A 16,941-nucleotide genomic window follows, 5' to 3' on the forward strand; every position below is an offset into this window, starting at 1 on the left:
CAACGTCTGAGAATCCAGACTGGGCAATGTCTGAGGATCCAGACAGGGCAACATCTGAGGATCCAAACTGGGCAATGTCTGAGGATCCAGACTGGGCAACGCCTGAGAATCCAGACTGGGCAACGTCTGAGCCTCCAGATTGGGCAACGTGTGAGAATTCAGACTGGGCAATGTCTGAGGATCCAGACTGGGCAAGGTCTAAAGATCCATACCGGGCAACATCTGAGGATCCAGACCGGGCAAAGTCTGAGGATCCAGACTGCTGAATGTCCAAGGATCCAGACTGGGCAACGTCTGAGGAACCAGACGAGGCAATGTCTGAGGATCCAGACTGGGCAACGTCCGAGGATCCAGACTGGGCAACGTGTGTGACTCCAGACAGGTAAACGTCTGAGGCTTCAGACTGGGCAACAACTGAGGCTCCAGACTGGGCAATGTCTGAGGATCCAGACTGGGCAACGTCTGAGGATGCAGACTGGGGAAAGTCTGAGGATCCAGACTGGGCAACGTCTGAGGATCCAGACTGGGCAAGGTCTAAAGATCCAGAGCAGGCAACATATCTGAGGATCTGGACTGGGCAACGTCTGAGGATCCAGATTGGGCAACGTCTGAAGATGCAGACTGGGCAACGTCTGAGGATCCAGACTGGGCAACGTCTGAGGATCCAGACTGGGCAAAGTGTGCAGATCCAGACTGAGGAACACCTGAGCATCCAGACTCGGCAACATCTGAGGATCCAGACTGGGAAAAGTCTGAGAATCCAGATTGGGCAATGTCTAAAGATCCAGACCGGGCAACATCTGAGGATCCAGACTGGGCAACGTCTGAGGATGCAGACTGGGGAAAGTCTGAGGATCCAGACTGGGCATGTCTGAGGATGCAGAATGGGCAACATCTGAGGATCCAGTTGGGCAACGTCTGAGGATCCAGACTGGGCAACGTCTGAGGATGCAGACTGGGGAAAGTCTGAGGATCCAGACTGGGCATGTCTGAGGATCCAGACTGGGCAACGTCTGAGACTCCAGACTGGGCAACGTCTGAGGATCCAGACTGGGCAACGTATGAGGATACAGACTGGGCAAAGTCTGAGGATCCAGACTGGGCAACGTCTGCGGATCCAGACTGGGCAACGTATGAGGATCCAGACCGGGCAACGTCTGAGGATTCAGACTGGGCTACATCTGAGGATCCAGACTGGGCAACATCTGAGGATCCAGACTGGGCAACGTCTGAGGATTCAGACTGGGCAATGTCTGAGTATCCTGACTGGGCAACATCTGAGGATCCAGACTTGGCAACGTCTGAGGATCCAGATTGGGCAACGTCTGAGGATTCAGACTGGGAAATGTCTGTGGATCCAGACTGGGAAAAGTCTGAGGCTCCAGACTGGGCAACGTCTGAGGCTCCAGACTGGGCAATGTCTGAGGATCCAGACTGGGCAACGTCTGAGGATGCAGAATGGGCAACATCTGAGGATCCAGACTGGGCAACGTCTGAGGATGCAGACTGGGGAAAGTCTGAGGATCCAGACTGGGCAACGTCTGAGGATCCAGACTGGGCAAGGTCTAAAGATCCAGAGCGGGCAACATCTGAGGATCTGGACTGGGCAACGTCTGAGGATCCAGATTGGGCAACGTCTGAAGATGCAGACTGGGCAACGTCTGAGGATCCAGACTGGGCAACGTCTGAGGATCCAGACTGGGCAAAGTGTGCAGATCCAGACTGAGCAACACCTGAGCATCCAGACTCGGCAACATCTGAGGATCCAGACTGGGAAAAGTCTGAGAATCCAGATTGGGCAATGTCTAAAGACCCAGACCGGGCAACATCTGAGGATCCAGACTGGGCAACGTCTGAGGATGCAGACTGGGGAAAGTCTGAGGATCCAGACTGGGCATGTCTGAGGATGCAGAATGGGCAACATCTGAGGATCCAGTTGGGCAACGTCTGAGGATCCAGACTGGGCAACGTCTGAGGATGCAGACTGGGGAAAGTCTGAGGATCCAGACTGGGCATGTCTGAGGATCCAGACTGGGCAACGTCTGAGACTCCAGTCAGGGCAACATCTGAGACTCCAGACTGGGCAACGTCTGAGGATCCAGACTGGGCAACGTATGAGGATACAGACTGGGCAAAGTCTGAGGATCCAGACTGGGCAACGTCTGCGGATCCAGACTGGGCAACGTATGAGGATCCAGACTGGGCAACGTCTGAGGATTCAGACTGGGCTACATCTGAGGATCCAGACTGGGCAACATCTGAGGATCCAGACTGGGCAACGTCTGAGGATTCAGACTGGGCAATGTCTGAGTATCCTGACTGGGCAACATCTGAGGATCCAGACTTGGCAACGTCTGAGGATCCAGATTGGGCAACGTCTGAGGATTCAGACTGGGAAATGTCTGTGGATCCAGACTGGGAAAAGTCTGAGGCTCCAGACTGGGCAACGTCTGAGGCTCCAGACTGGGCAATGTCTGAGGATCCAGACTGGGCAACGTCTGAGGATCCAGACTGGGGAAATTCTGAGGATCCAGACTGGGCAACGTCTGAGGATCCAGACTGGGCCACATCTGAGGATCCAGACTGGGCAACGTCTGAGGATGCAGACTGGGGAAAGCCTGAGGATCCAGACTGGGCATGTCTGAGGATCCAGACTGGGCAACGTCTGAGACTCCAGACTGGGCAATGTCTGAGGATGCAGAATGGGCAACATCTGAGGATCCAGTTGGGCAACGTCTGAGGATCCAGACTGGGCAACGTCTGAGGATGCAGACTGGGGAAAGTATGAGGATCCAGACTGGGCATGTCTGAGGATCCAGACTGGGCAACGTCTGAGACTCCAGTCCGGGCAACATCTGAGACTCCAGACTGGGCAACGTCTGTGGATTCAGACTGGGCAATGTCTGAGGATCCAGACTCGGCAACGTCTGAGGATCCAGACTGGGCAACGTCTGAGGATCCAGACAGGGCAAGGTCTAAAGATCCATTCCGCGAAACATCTGAGGATCCAGACTGGGCAAAGTCAGAGTCCAGACTCGGGAAATTTTGAGGATCCAGACTGGGCAACGTCAGAGGATCGAAACTGGGCAACATCTGAGAATTGAGAAAGGGAAAAGTCTGAGGATCCAGACTGGGCAAGGTCTAAAGATCCAGACCGGGCAACATCTGAGGATGCAGACTGGGTAAAGTCTGAGGATCCAGACTGGGCAACGTCTGAGACTCCAGACTGGGCAACGTCTGAGACTCCAGACTGGGCACGTCTGAGGATCCAGACTGGGCAACGTCTGAGGATCCAGACTGGGCAACGTCTGAGGATCCAGATTGGGCACGTCTGAGGATCCAGATTGGGCAACGTCTGAGGATCCAGACTGGGCAACATCTGAGGATCCAGACTGGGCAACGTCTGAGACTCCAGACTGGGCAATGTCTGAGGATCCAGACTGGGCAATGTCTTAGACTCCAGACTGGGCAACGTCTGAGGATCCAGACTGGGCAACGTATGAAGATCCAGACTGGGCAAAGTCTGAGGATCCAGACTGGGCAACGTCTGTGGATTCAGACTGGGCAATGTCTGAGGATCCAGACTCGGCAACGTCAGACGATCCAGACTGGGCAACGTCTGAGGATCCAGACAGGGCAAGGTCTAAAGATCCATTCCGGGCAACATCTGAGGATCCAGACTGGGCAAAGTCAGAGTCCAGACTCGCGAAATTTTGAGGACCAGACTGGGCAACGTCAGACGATCCAAAATGGGGAACATCTGAGCATTGAGAAAGGGAAAAGTCTGAGGATCCAGACTGGGCAATGTCTGAGACTCCAGACTGGGCAACATCTGAGGATTCAGACTGGGCAATGTCTGAGGATCCAGACTGGGCAACGTCTGAGGATTCAGACTGGGCAATGTCTGAGGATCCAGACTGAGCAACATCTGAGGATCCAGACTGGGGAAAGTCTGAGGATCCAGACTGGGCAACGTCTTAGGATCCAGACAGGACAAGGTCTAAAGATCCATATCGGGCAACATCTGAGGAACCAGACTGGGCAAAGTCAGAGTCCAGACTCGGGAAATTTTGAGGATACAGACTGGGCAACGTCTGAGGATCCAGACTGGGCAAAGTCTGAGGATCCAGACTGGGCAACATCTGAGGATCTAGACTGTGCAAAGTCTGTGGATCCAGACTGGGCAACGTCTGAGGATCCAGACTGGGCAACGTCTGAGGATCCAGACTGGGCAACGTCTGAGGATCCAGACTGGGCAATGTCTGAGACTCCAGTCTGGGAAATGTCTGAGACTCCAGACTGGGCAATGTCTGAGGATCCAGACTGGGCAACGTCTGTGGAATCAGAATGGGCAATGTCTGAGGATCCAGACTGGGCAAGGTCTGAGGATCCAGACTGGGCAATGTCTGAGGATCCAGACTGGGCCACGTCTGAGACTCCAGACTGGGCAACGTCTGAGGATTCAGACTGGGCTACATCTGAGGATCCAGACTGGGCAATATCTGAGGATCCAGACTGGGCAACGTCTGAGGATTCAGACGGGGCAATGTCTGAGTATCCTGACTGGGCAACATCTGAGGATCCAGACTCGGCAACGTCTGAGGATCCAGATTGGGCAACGTCTGAGGATTCAGACTGGGAAATGTCTGTGGATCCAGACTGGGAAAAGTCTGAGGCTCCAGACTGGGCAACGTCTGAGGCTCCAGACTGGGCAATGTCTGAGGATCCAGACTGGGCAACGTCTGAGGATCCAGACTGGGGAAATTCTGAGGATCCAGACTGGGCAAAGTCTGATGATCCAGACAGGGCAAGGTCTAAAGATCCAGACCGGGGAAAGTCTGAGGATTCAGACTGGGCAATGTCTGAGGATCCCGACTGGGTAACGACTCAAGATCCAGACTGGGCAACATTTGAAGCTCCAGACTGGGCAATGTCTGAGGATCCAGACTGGGCAACGTCTGAGGATCCAGACTGGGCAATGGCTGAGGATCCAGATTGGGCAACGTCTGAGGATCCAGACTGGGCAACGTCTGAGGATCCAGACTGGGGAAAGTCTGATTATCCAGATTGAACAATGTCTGAGGATCCAGATTGGGAAAAGGCTGAGGATCGAGACTGGGCAATGTCTGAGGATCCAGACTGGGCAACGACTGAGGATCCAGACTGGCCAAAGTCTGAGGATTCAGACTGGGCAACGTCTGTGGAATCAGAATGGGCAATGTCTGAGGATCCAGACTGGGCAAGGTCTGAGGATCCAGACTGGGCAATGACTGAGGATCCAGACTGGGCAACGTCTGAGACTCCAGACTGGGCAACGTCTGAGGATTCAGACTGGGCTACATCTGAGGATCCAGACTGGGCAACATCTGAGGGTCCAGACTGGGCAACGTCTGAGGATTCAGACTGGGCAATGTCTGAGTATCCTGACTGGGCAACATCTGAGGATCCAGACTCGGCAACGTCTGAGGATCCAGATTGGGCAACGTCTGAGGATTCAGACTGGGAAATGTCTGCGGATCCAGACTGGGAAAAGTCTGAGGCTCCAGACTGGGCAACGTCTGAGGCTCCAGACTGGGCAATGTCTGAGGATCCAGACTGGGCAACGTCTGAGGATCCAGACTGGGGAAATTCTGAGGATCCAGACTGGGCAAAGTCTGATGATCCAGACAGGGCAAGGTCTAAAGATCCAGATCGGGCAACATCTGCGGATGCAGACTGGGTAAAGTCTGAGGATCCAGATTGGGCACGTCTGAGGATCCAGACTGGGCAACGTCTGAGGATCCAGACTGGGCAACATCTGAGGATCCAGACTGGGCAACGTCTGAGGATGCAGACTGGGGAAAATCTGAGGATCCAGACTGGGCATGTCTGAGGATCCAGACTGGGCAATGTCTGAGGATGCAGAATGGGCAACATCTGAGGATCCAGTTGGGCAACGTTTGAGGATCCAGACTGGGCAACGTCTGAGGATGCAGACTGGGGAAATTATGAGGATCCAGACTGGGCATGTCTGAGGATCCAGACTGGGCAACGTCTGAGACTCCAGTCAGGGCAACGTCTGAGACTCCAGACTGGGCAATGTCTGAGGATCCAGGCTGGGCAATGTCTGAGGATCCAGACTGGGCAACGTCTGAGGCTCCAGACTGGGCACCGTCTGTGGATTCAGACTGGGCAACGTCTGAGTATCCAGACTGGGCAACGTATGAGGATCCAGACTGGGCAAAGTCTGAGGATCCAGACTGGGCAATGTCTAAAGATCCATTCCGGGAAACATCTGAGGATCCAGACTGGGCAAAGTCAGAGTCCAGACTCTGGAAATTTTGAGGATCAAGACTGGGCAACGTCAGAGGATCGAAACTGGGCAACATCTGAGGATTGAGAAAGGGAAAAGTCTGAGGATCCAGACTGGGCAATGTCTGAGACTCCAGACTGGGCAACGTCTGAGGATTCAGACTGGGCAATGTCTGAGGATCCAGACTGGGCAATGTCTGAGTATCCAGACTGGGCAAAGTCTGAGGATCCAGACTGGGCAAGATCTGAGAGTCCAGACTGGGCAACGTCTGAGGATCCAGACGGGGCAACGTCTGAGGATCCAGTCTGGGCACATCTGAGGATCCAGACTGGGCAAAGTCTGAGACTCCAGTCTGGGCAATGTCTGAGACTCCAGTCTGGGCAATGTCTGAGGATCCAGACTGGGCAATATCTGAGGATCCAGAATGGGCAATGTCTGAGGATCCAAACTCGACAATGTGTGAGGATCCAAACTGGGCACGGTCTAAAGATCCATTTCGGGCAACATCTGAGGATCCAGAGTGGGCAAAGTCAGAGGATCTGGACTGGGGAAAGTCTGAATATCCAGACTGGGCAAAGTGTGTGGATCAAGACTGAGCAACGCCTGAGCAACCAGATTCGTCAAAGTCTGAGGATCCAGACTGCGGAAAGTCTGAGGATCCAGATTGAACAATGTCTGAGGATCCAGATTGGGAAAAGGCTGAGGATTCGAGACTGGGCAATGTCTGAGGATCCAGACTGGGCAACGTCTGAGGATCCAGACTGGCCAAAGTCTGAGGATTCAGACTGGGCAACGTCTGTGGAATCAGAATGGGCAATATCTGAGGATCCAGACTGGGCAAGGTCTGAGGATCCAGACTGGGCAATGACTGAGGATCCAGACTGGGCAACGTCTGAGACTCCAGACTGGGCAACGTCTGAGGATTCAGACTGGGCTACATCTGAGGATCCAGACTGGGCAACATCTGAGGATCCAGACTGGGCAACGTCTGAGGATTCAGACTGGGCAATGTCTGAGTATCCTGACTGGGCAACATCTGAGGATCCAGACTGGGAAACGTCTGCGACTCCAGACTGGGCAATTTCTGAGGATCCAGACTGGGCAACATCTGAGGATCCAGACTGGGCAATGTCTGAGACTCCAGACTCGGCAACGTCTGAGAATCCAGACTGGGCAATGTCTGAGACTCCAGATTGGGCAATGTCTGAGGATTCAGACTGGGCAATGTCTGAGGATCCAGACTGGGCAAGGTCTAAAGAACCAGAGCGGGCAACATCTGAGGATCCAGACTGCACAACGTCTGAGGGTCCAGACTGGGGAAAGTCTGAGGATCTGGACTGGGCAACGTCTGAGGATCCAGATTGGGCAACGTCTGAGGATCCAGACTGGGCAATGTCTGAGACTCCAGACTCGGCAACGTCTGAGAATCCAGACTGGGCAATGTCTGAGACTCCAGATTGGGCAACATCTGAGAATCCAGACTGGGCAAAGCCTGAGGATCCAGACTGGGGAAAGTCTGAGGATTCAGACTGGGCAAGGTCTGAGGATCCCGACTGGGTAACGACTCAAGATCCAGACTGGGCAACGTTTGAAACTCCAGACTGGGCAATGTCTGAGAATCCAGACTGGGCAACGTCTGAGGATCCAGACTGGGCAATGGCTGAGGATCCAGATTGGGCAACGTCTGAGGATCCAGACTGGGCAACGTCTGAGGATCCAGACTGGGCAAAGTCTGAGGATCCAGACTGGGCAATGTCTGAGGATCCATACTGGGCAATGTCTGAGGATCCAGACTGGGCAACGTCTGAGGATCCAGACTGGGCAACGTCTGAGGATTCAGACTGGGCAATGTCTGAGGATCCAGACTGGGCAACGTCTGAGGACCCAGACTGGGGAAAGTCTGAGCATCCAGACTGGGCAACGTCTGAGACTCCAGACTGGGCAATGTCTGAGGATCCAGACAGGGCAACATCTGAGGATCCAGACTGGTCAATGTTTGAGACTAAGACTCGGCAACGTCTGAGAATCCAGACTGGGCAATGTCTGAGGATCCAGACAGGGCAACATCTGAGGATCCAAACTGGGCAATGTCTGAGGATCCAGACTGGGCAACGCCTGAGAATCCAGACTGGGCAACGTCTGAGCCTCCAGATTGGGCAACGTGTGAGAATTCAGACTGGGCAATGTCTGAGGATCCAGACTGGGCAAGGTCTAAAGATCCATACCGGGCAACATCTGAGGATCCAGACCGGGCAAAGTCTGAGGATCCAGACTGCTGAATGTCCAAGGATCCAGACTGGGCAACGTCTGAGGAACCAGACGAGGCAATGTCTGAGGATCCAGACTGGGCAACGTCCGAGGATCCAGACTGGGCAACGTGTGTGACTCCAGACAGGTAAACGTCTGAGGCTTCAGACTGGGCAACAACTGAGGCTCCAGACTGGGCAATGTCTGAGGATCCAGACTCTGCAATGTCTGAGGATCCAGACTGGGCAACATCTGAGGATCCAGACTGGGCAATGTCTGAGGATCCAGACTGAGCAACGTCTGAGGATCCAGACTGGGCAACGTCTGAGGATCCAGACTGGGCAACGTCTGAGGATCCAGACTGGGCAACGTCTGAGGATCCAAACCGGGAAATGTCTGAGGATCCAGACTCGTCAATGTCTGAGGATAAAGACTGGGAAAAGTCTGAGAATCCAGACTGGTCAACGTCTGAGGCTCCAGACTGGGCAACTTTTGAGGATCCGGATGGGGCAACATCTGAGGATGCAGACTTGGGAAAGTCTGAGCATCCGGACTGGGCAATGTCTGAGGATCCAGACTGGGCAATGTCTGAGGATCCAGACTGGGCAAGGTCAAAAGATCCATACCGGGCAACATCTGAGGATCCAGACTGGGCAAAGCCTGAGGATCCAGATTGGGCAACGTCTGAGGATCCAGACTGGACAACGTCTGAGGATGCAGACTGGGGAAAGTCTGAGAGTCCAGACTGGGCATGTATGTGGATCCAGACTGGGCAACGTCTGTGGATTCAGACTGGGCAACGTCTGAGGATCCAGACTGGGCAACGTATGAGGATCCAGACTTGGCAAAGTGTGCGGATCAAGACTGAGCAACGCCTGAGCATCCAGATTCGGCAAAGTCTGAGGATCCAGACTGCGGAAAATTTGAGGATCCAGATTGAACAATGTCTGAGGATCCAGATTGGGAAAAGGCTGAGGATCCAGAATGGGAAAAGTCTGAGGATCCAGACTGGGGAAAGTCTGATTATCCAGATTGAACAATGTCTGAGGATCCAGATTGGGAAAAGGCTGAGGATCGAGACTGAGCAATGTCTGAGGATCCAGACTGGGCAACGTCTGAGGATCCAGACTGGGCAACGTCTGAGGATCTAGACTGGGCAAAGTCTGTGGATCCAGACTGGGCAACGTCTGAGGATCCAGACTGGGCAACGTCTGAGGATCCAGACTGGGCAACGTCTGAGGATCCAGACTGGGCAATGTCTGAGACTCCAGTCTGGGCAATGTCTGAGACTCCAGACTGGGCAATGTCTGAGGATCCAGACTGGGCAATATCTGAGGATCCAGACTGGGCAATGTCTGAGGATCCAAACTCGACAATGTGTGAGGATCCAAACTGTGCACGGTCTAAAGATCCATTCCGGGCAACATCTGAGGATCCAGAGTGGGCAAAGTCTGAGGATCTGGACTGGGGAACGTCTGAGGATCCAGACTGTGCAAAGTGTGCGGATCAAGACTGAGCAACGCCTGAGCATCCAGATTCGGCAAAGTCTGAGGATCCAGACTGCGGAAAGTCTGAGGATCCAGATTGAACAATGTCTGAGGATCCAGATTGGGAAAAGGCTGAGGATCCAGAATGGGAAAAGTCTGAGGATCCAGACTGGGGAAAGTCTGATTATCCAGATTGAACAATGTCTGAGGATCCAGATTGGGAAAAGGCTGAGGATCGAGACTGGGCAATGTCTGAGGATCCAGACTGGGCAACGTCTGAGGATCCAGACTGGCCAAAGTCTGAGGATTCAGACTGGGCAACGTCTGTGGAATCAGAATGGGCAATGTCTGAGGATCCAGACTGGGCAAGGTCTGAGAATCCAGACTGGGCAATGTCTGAGGATCCAGACTGGGCAACGTCTGAGACTCCAGACTGGGCAACGTCTGAGGATTCAGACTGGGCTACATCTGAGGATCCAGACTGGGCAATATCTGAGGATCCAGACTGGGCAACGTCTGAGGATTCAGACGGGGCAATGTCTGAGTGTCCTGACTGGGCAACATCTGAGGATCCAGACTCGGCAACGTCTGAGGATCCAGATTGGGCAACGTCTGAGGATTCAGGCGGGGAAATGTCTGTGGATTCAGACTGGGCAATGTCTGAGGATCCAGACTGGGCAACGTCTGAGGACCCAGACTGGGGAAAGTCTGAGCATCCAGACTGGGCAACGTCTGAGGATCCAGACTGGGGAAATTCTGAGGATCCAGACTGGGCAAAGTCTGATGATCCAGACAGGGCAAGGTCTAAAGATCCAGACCGGGCAACATCTGCGGATGCAGACTGGGTAAAGTCTGAGGATCCAGATTGGGCACGTCTGAGGATCCAGACTGGGCAACGTCTGAGGATCCAGACTGGGCAACATCTGAGGATCCAGACTGGGCAACGTCTGAGACTCCAGACTGGGCAACGTCTGAGAATCTAGATTAGGCAACGTCTGAGGATTCTGACTGGGTAATGTCGGAGGATCCAGATTAGGCAACGTCTGAGGATCCAGACTGGGCAACGTCCGAGGATCCAGACAGGGCAACGTCTGTGGCTCCAGACAGGTAAACGTCTGAGGTTTCAGACTGGGCAACGACTGAGGCTCTAGATTGGGCAATGTCTGAGGATCCAGACTGGGGAAAGTCTGAGGATCCAGACTGGGCAAGGTCTAAATATCCAGACCGGGCAACATCTGAGGATCCAGACTGGGCAACGTCTGAGGATGCAGTCTGGGGAAAGTCTGAGGATCCAGACTGGGGAAAGTCTGAGGCTCCAGACTGGGAAACGTCTGCGACTCCAGACTGGGCAATTTCTGAGGATCCAGACTGGGCAACATCTGAGGATCCAGACTGGGCAATGTCTGAGACTCCAGACTCGGCAACGTCTGAGAATCCAGACTGGGCAATGTCTGAGACTCCAGATTGGGCAATGTCTGAGACTCCAGATTGGGCAACGTCTGAGGATTCAGACTTGGCAACGTCTGAGGATCCAGACTGGGCAAGGTCTAATGATCCATACCGGGCAACATGTGAGGGTCAAGATTGGGGAAAGTCTGAGGATCCAGACTGAGGAAAATCAGAGGATCCAGACTGGGCAACGTCTGAGGGTCCAGACTGGGCAAGGTCTAAAGAACCAGAGCGGGCAACATCTGAGGATCCAGACTGCACAACGTCTGAGGGTCCAGACTGGGGAAAGTCTGAGGATCTGGACTGGGCAACGTCTGAGGATCCAGATTGGGCAACGTCTGAGGATCCAGACTGGGCAATGTCTGAGACTCCAGACTCGGCAACGTCTGAGAATCCAGACTGGGCAATGTCTGAGACTCCAGATTGGGCAACATCTGAGGATCCAGACTGGGCAAAGCCTGAGGATCCAGACTGGGGAAAGTCTGAGGATTCAGACTGGGTTAAGTCTGAGGATCCCGACTGGGTAACGACTCAAGATCCAGACTGGGCAACGTTTGAAGCTCCAGACTGGGCAATGTCTGAGAATCCAGACTGGGCAACGTCTGAGGATCCAGACTGGGCAATGGCTGAGGATCCAGATTGGGCAACGTCTGAGGATCCAGACTGGGCAACGTCTGAGGATCCAGACTGGGCAAAGTCTGAGGATCCAGACTGGGCAATGTCTGAGGATCCAGACTGGGCAACGTCTGAGGATCCAGACTGGGCAACGTCTGAGGATCCAGACTGGGCAATGTCTGAGGATCCAGACTGGGCAATGTCTGAGGATCCAGACTGGGCAACGTCTGAGGATCCAGACTGGGCAACGTCTGAGGATTCAGACTGGGCAATGTCTGAGGATCCAGACTGGGCAACGTCTGAGGACCCAGACTGGGGAAAGTCTGAGCATCCAGACTGGGCAACGTCTGAGGATCCAGACTGGGCAATGTCTGAGACTCCAGACTGGGCAATGTCTGAGGATCCAGACAGGGCAACATCTGAGGATCCAGACTGGTCAATGTTTGAGACCAAGACTCGGCAACGTCTGAGAATCCAGACTGGGCAATGTCTGAGGATCCAGACAGGGCAACATCTGAGGATCCAAACTGGGCAATGTCTGAGGATCCAGACTGGGCAACGCCTGAGAATCCAGACTGGGCAACGTCTGAGCCTCCAGATTGGGCAACGTGTGAGAATTCAGACTGGGCAATGTCTGATGATCCAGACTGGGCAAGGTCTAAAGATCCATACCGGGCAACATCTGAGGATCCAGACCGGGCAAAGTCTGAGGATCCAGACTGCGGAATGTCTAAGGATCCAGACTGGGCAACGTCTGAGGAACCAGACGAGGCAATGTCTGAGGATAAAGACTGGGAAAAGTCTGAGAATCCAGACTGGTCAACGTCTGAGGCTCCAGACTGGGCAACTTTTGAGGATCTGGACGGGGCAACGTCTGAGGATGCAGACTTGGGAAAGTCTGAGCATCCGGACTGGGCAATGTCTGAGGATCCAGACTGGGCAATGTCTGAGGATCCAGAGTGGGCAAGGTCGAAAGATCCATACCGGTCAACATCTGAGGATCCAGACTGGGCAAAGCCTGAGGATCCAGATTGGGCAACGTCTGAGGATCCAGACTGGGCAACGTCTGAGGATCCAGACTGGGCAACGTATGAGGATCCAGACTGGGCAAAGTGTGCGGATCAAGACTGAGCAACGCCTGAGCATCCAGATTCGGCAAAGTCTGAGGATCCAGACTGCGGAAAGTCTGAGGATCCAGATTGAACAATGTCTGAGGATCCAGATTGGGAAAAGGCTGAGGATCCAGAATGGGAAAAGTCTGAGGATCCAGACTGGGGAAAGTCTGATTATCCAGATTGAACAATGTCTGAGGATCCAGATTGGGAAAAGGCTGAGGATCGAGACTGGGCAATGTCTGAGGATCCAGACTGGGCAACGTCTGAGGATCCAGACTGGGCAACGTCTGAGGATCTAGACTGGGCAAAGTCTGTGGATCCAGACTGGGCAACGTCTGAGGATCCAGACTGGGCAACGTGTGTGGCTCCAGACAGGTAAACGTCTGAGGCTTCAGACTGGGCAACAACTGAGGCTCCAGACTGGGCAATGCCTGAGGATCCAGACTCGGCAATGTCTGAGGATCCAGACTGGGCAACATCTGAGGATCCAGACTGGGCAATGTCTGAGGATCCAGACTGAGCAACGTCTGAGGATCCAGACTGGGCAACGTCTGAGGATCCAGACTGGGCAACGTCTGAGGATCCAGACTGGGCAATGTCTGAGGATCCTGATTGAGGAAAATCAGAGGATCCAGACTGGGCAACGTCTGAGGGTCCAGACTGGGCAAGGTCTAAAGAACCAGAGCGGGCAACATCTGAGGATCCAGACTGCACAACGTCTGAGGGTCCAGACTGGGGAAAGTCTGAGGATCTGGACTGGGCAACGTCTGAGGATCCAGATTGGGCAACGTCTGAGGATCCAGACTGGGCAATGTCTGAGACTCCAGACTCGGCAACGTCTGAGAATCCAGACTGGGCAATGTCTGAGACTCCAGATTGGGCAACATCTGAGGATCCAGACTGGGCAAAGCCTGAGGATCCAGACTGGGGAAAGTCTGAGGATTCAGACTGGGTTAAGTCTGAGGATCCCGACTGGGTAACGACTCAAGATCCAGACTGGGCAACGTTTGAAGCTCCAGACTGGGCAATGTCTGAGAATCCAGACTGGGCAACGTCTGAGGATCCAGACTGGGCAATGGCTGAGGATCCAGATTGGGCAACGTCTGAGGATCCAGACTGGGCAACGTCTGAGGATCCAGACTGGGCAAAGTCTGAGGATCCAGACTGGGCAATGTATGAGGATCCAGACTGGGCAACGTCTGAGGATCCAGACTGGGCAACGTCTGAGGATCCAGACTGGGCAATGTCTGAGGATCCAGACTGGGCAATGTCTGAGGATCCAGACTGGGCAACGTCTGAGGATCCAGACTGGGCAACGTCTGAGGATTCAGACTGGGCAATGTCTGAGGATCCAGACTGGGCAACGTCTGAGGACCCAGACTGGGGAAAGTCTGAGCATCCAGACTGGGCAACGTCTGAGGATCCAGACTGGGCAATGTCTGAGACTCCAGACTGGGCAATGTCTGAGGATCCAGACAGGGCAACATCTGAGGATCCAGACTGGTCAATGTTTGAGACTAAGACTCGGCAACGTCTGAGAATCCAGACTGGGCAATGTCTGAGGATCCAGACAGGGCAACATCTGAGGATCCAAACTGGGCAATGTCTGAGGATCCAGACTGGGCAACGCCTGAGAATCCAGACTGGGCAACGTCTGAGCCTCCAGATTGGGCAACGTGTGAGAATTCAGACTGGGCAATGTCTGATGATCCAGACTGGGCAAGGTCTAAAGATCCATATCGGGCAACATCTGAGGATCCAGACCGGGCAAAGTCTGAGGATCCAGACTGCAGAATGTCTAAGGATCCAGACTGGGCAACGTCTGAGGAACCAGACGAGGCAATGTCTGAGGATAAAGACTGGGAAAAGTCTGAGAATCCAGACTGGTCAACGTCTGAGGCTCCAGACTGGGCAACTTTTGAGGATCTGGACGGGGCAACGTCTGAGGATGCAGACTTGGGAAAGTCTGAGCATCCGGACTGGGCAATGTCTGAGGATCCAGACTGGGCAATGTCTGAGGATCCAGAGTGGGCAAGGTCGAAAGATCCATACCGGTCAACATCTGAGGATCCAGACTGGGCAAAGCCTGAGGATCCAGATTGGGCAACGTCTGAGGATCCAGACTGGGCAACGTCTGAGGATCCAGACTGGGCAACGTATGAGGATCCAGACTGGGCAAAGTGTGCGGATCAAGACTGAGCAACGCCTGAGCATCCAGATTCGGCAAAGTCTGAGGATCCAGACTGCGGAAAGTCTGAGGATCCAGATTGAACAATGTCTGAGGATCCAGATTGGGAAAAGGCTGAGGATCCAGAATGGGAAAAGTCTGAGGATCCAGACTGGGGAAAGTCTGATTATCCAGATTGAACAATGTCTGAGGATCCAGATTGGGAAAAGGCTGAGGATCGAGACTGGGCAATGTCTGAGGATCCAGACTGGGCAACGTCTGAGGATCCAGACTGGGCAACGTCTGAGGATCTAGACTGGGCAAAGTCTGTGGATCCAGACTGGGCAACGTCTGAGGATCCAGACTGGGCAACGTGTGTGGCTCCAGACAGGTAAACGTCTGAGGCTTCAGACTGGGCAACAACTGAGGCTCCAGACTGGGCAATGCCTGAGGATCCAGACTCGGCAATGTCTGAGGATCCAGACTGGGCAACATCTGAGGATCCAGACTGGGCAATGTCTGAGGATCCAGACTGAGCAACGTCTGAGGATCCAGACTGGGCAACGTCTGAGGATCCAGACTGGGCAACGTCTGAGGATCCAGACTGGGCAATGTCTGAGGATCCAGATTGAGGAAAATCAGAGGATCCAGACTGGGCAACGTCTGAGGGTCCAGACTGGGCAAGGTCTAAAGAACCAGAGCGGGCAACATCTGAGGATCCAGACTGCACAACGTCTGAGGGTCCAGACTGGGGAAAGTCTGAGGATCTGGACTGGGCAACGTCTGAGGATCCAGATTGGGCAACGTCTGAGGATCCAGACTGGGCAATGTCTGAGACTCCAGACTCGGCAACGTCTGAGAATCCAGACTGGGCAATGTCTGAGACTCCAGATTGGGCAACATCTGAGGATCCAGACTGGGCAAAGCCTGAGGATGCAGACTGGGGAAAGTCTGAGGATTCAGACTGGGTTAAGTCTGAGGATCCCGACTGGGTATCGACTCAAGATCCAGACTGGGCAACGTTTGAAGCTCCAGACTGGGCAATGTCTGAGAATCCAGACTGGGCAACGTCTGAGGATCCAGACTGGGCAATGGCTGAGGATCCAGATTGGGCAACGTCTGAGGATCCAGACTGGGCAACGTCTGAGGATCCAGACTGGGCAAAGTCTGAGGATCCAGACTGGGCAATGTCTGAGGATCCAGACTGGGCAACGTCTGAGGATCCAGACTGGGCAACGTCTGAGGATCCAGACTGGGCAATGTCTGAGGATCCAGACTGGGCAATGTCTGAGGATCCAGACTGGGCAACGTCTGAGGATCCAGACTGGGCAACGTCTGAGGATTCAGACTGGGCAATGTCTGAGGATCCAGACTGGGCAACGTCTGAGGACCCAGACTGGGGAAAGTCTGAGCATCCAGACTGGGCAACGTCTGAGGATCCAGACTGGGGAAATTCTGAGGATCCAGACTGGGCAAAGTCTGATGATCCAGACAGGGCAAGGTCTAAAGATCCAGACCGGGCAACATCTGCGGATGCAGACTGGGTAAAGTCTGAGGATCCAGATTGGG

This window comes from Pristiophorus japonicus, chromosome 3, assembly GCF_044704955.1.
Source record: "Pristiophorus japonicus isolate sPriJap1 chromosome 3, sPriJap1.hap1, whole genome shotgun sequence".
NCBI lineage: Eukaryota > Metazoa > Chordata > Chondrichthyes > Pristiophoridae > Pristiophorus > Pristiophorus japonicus.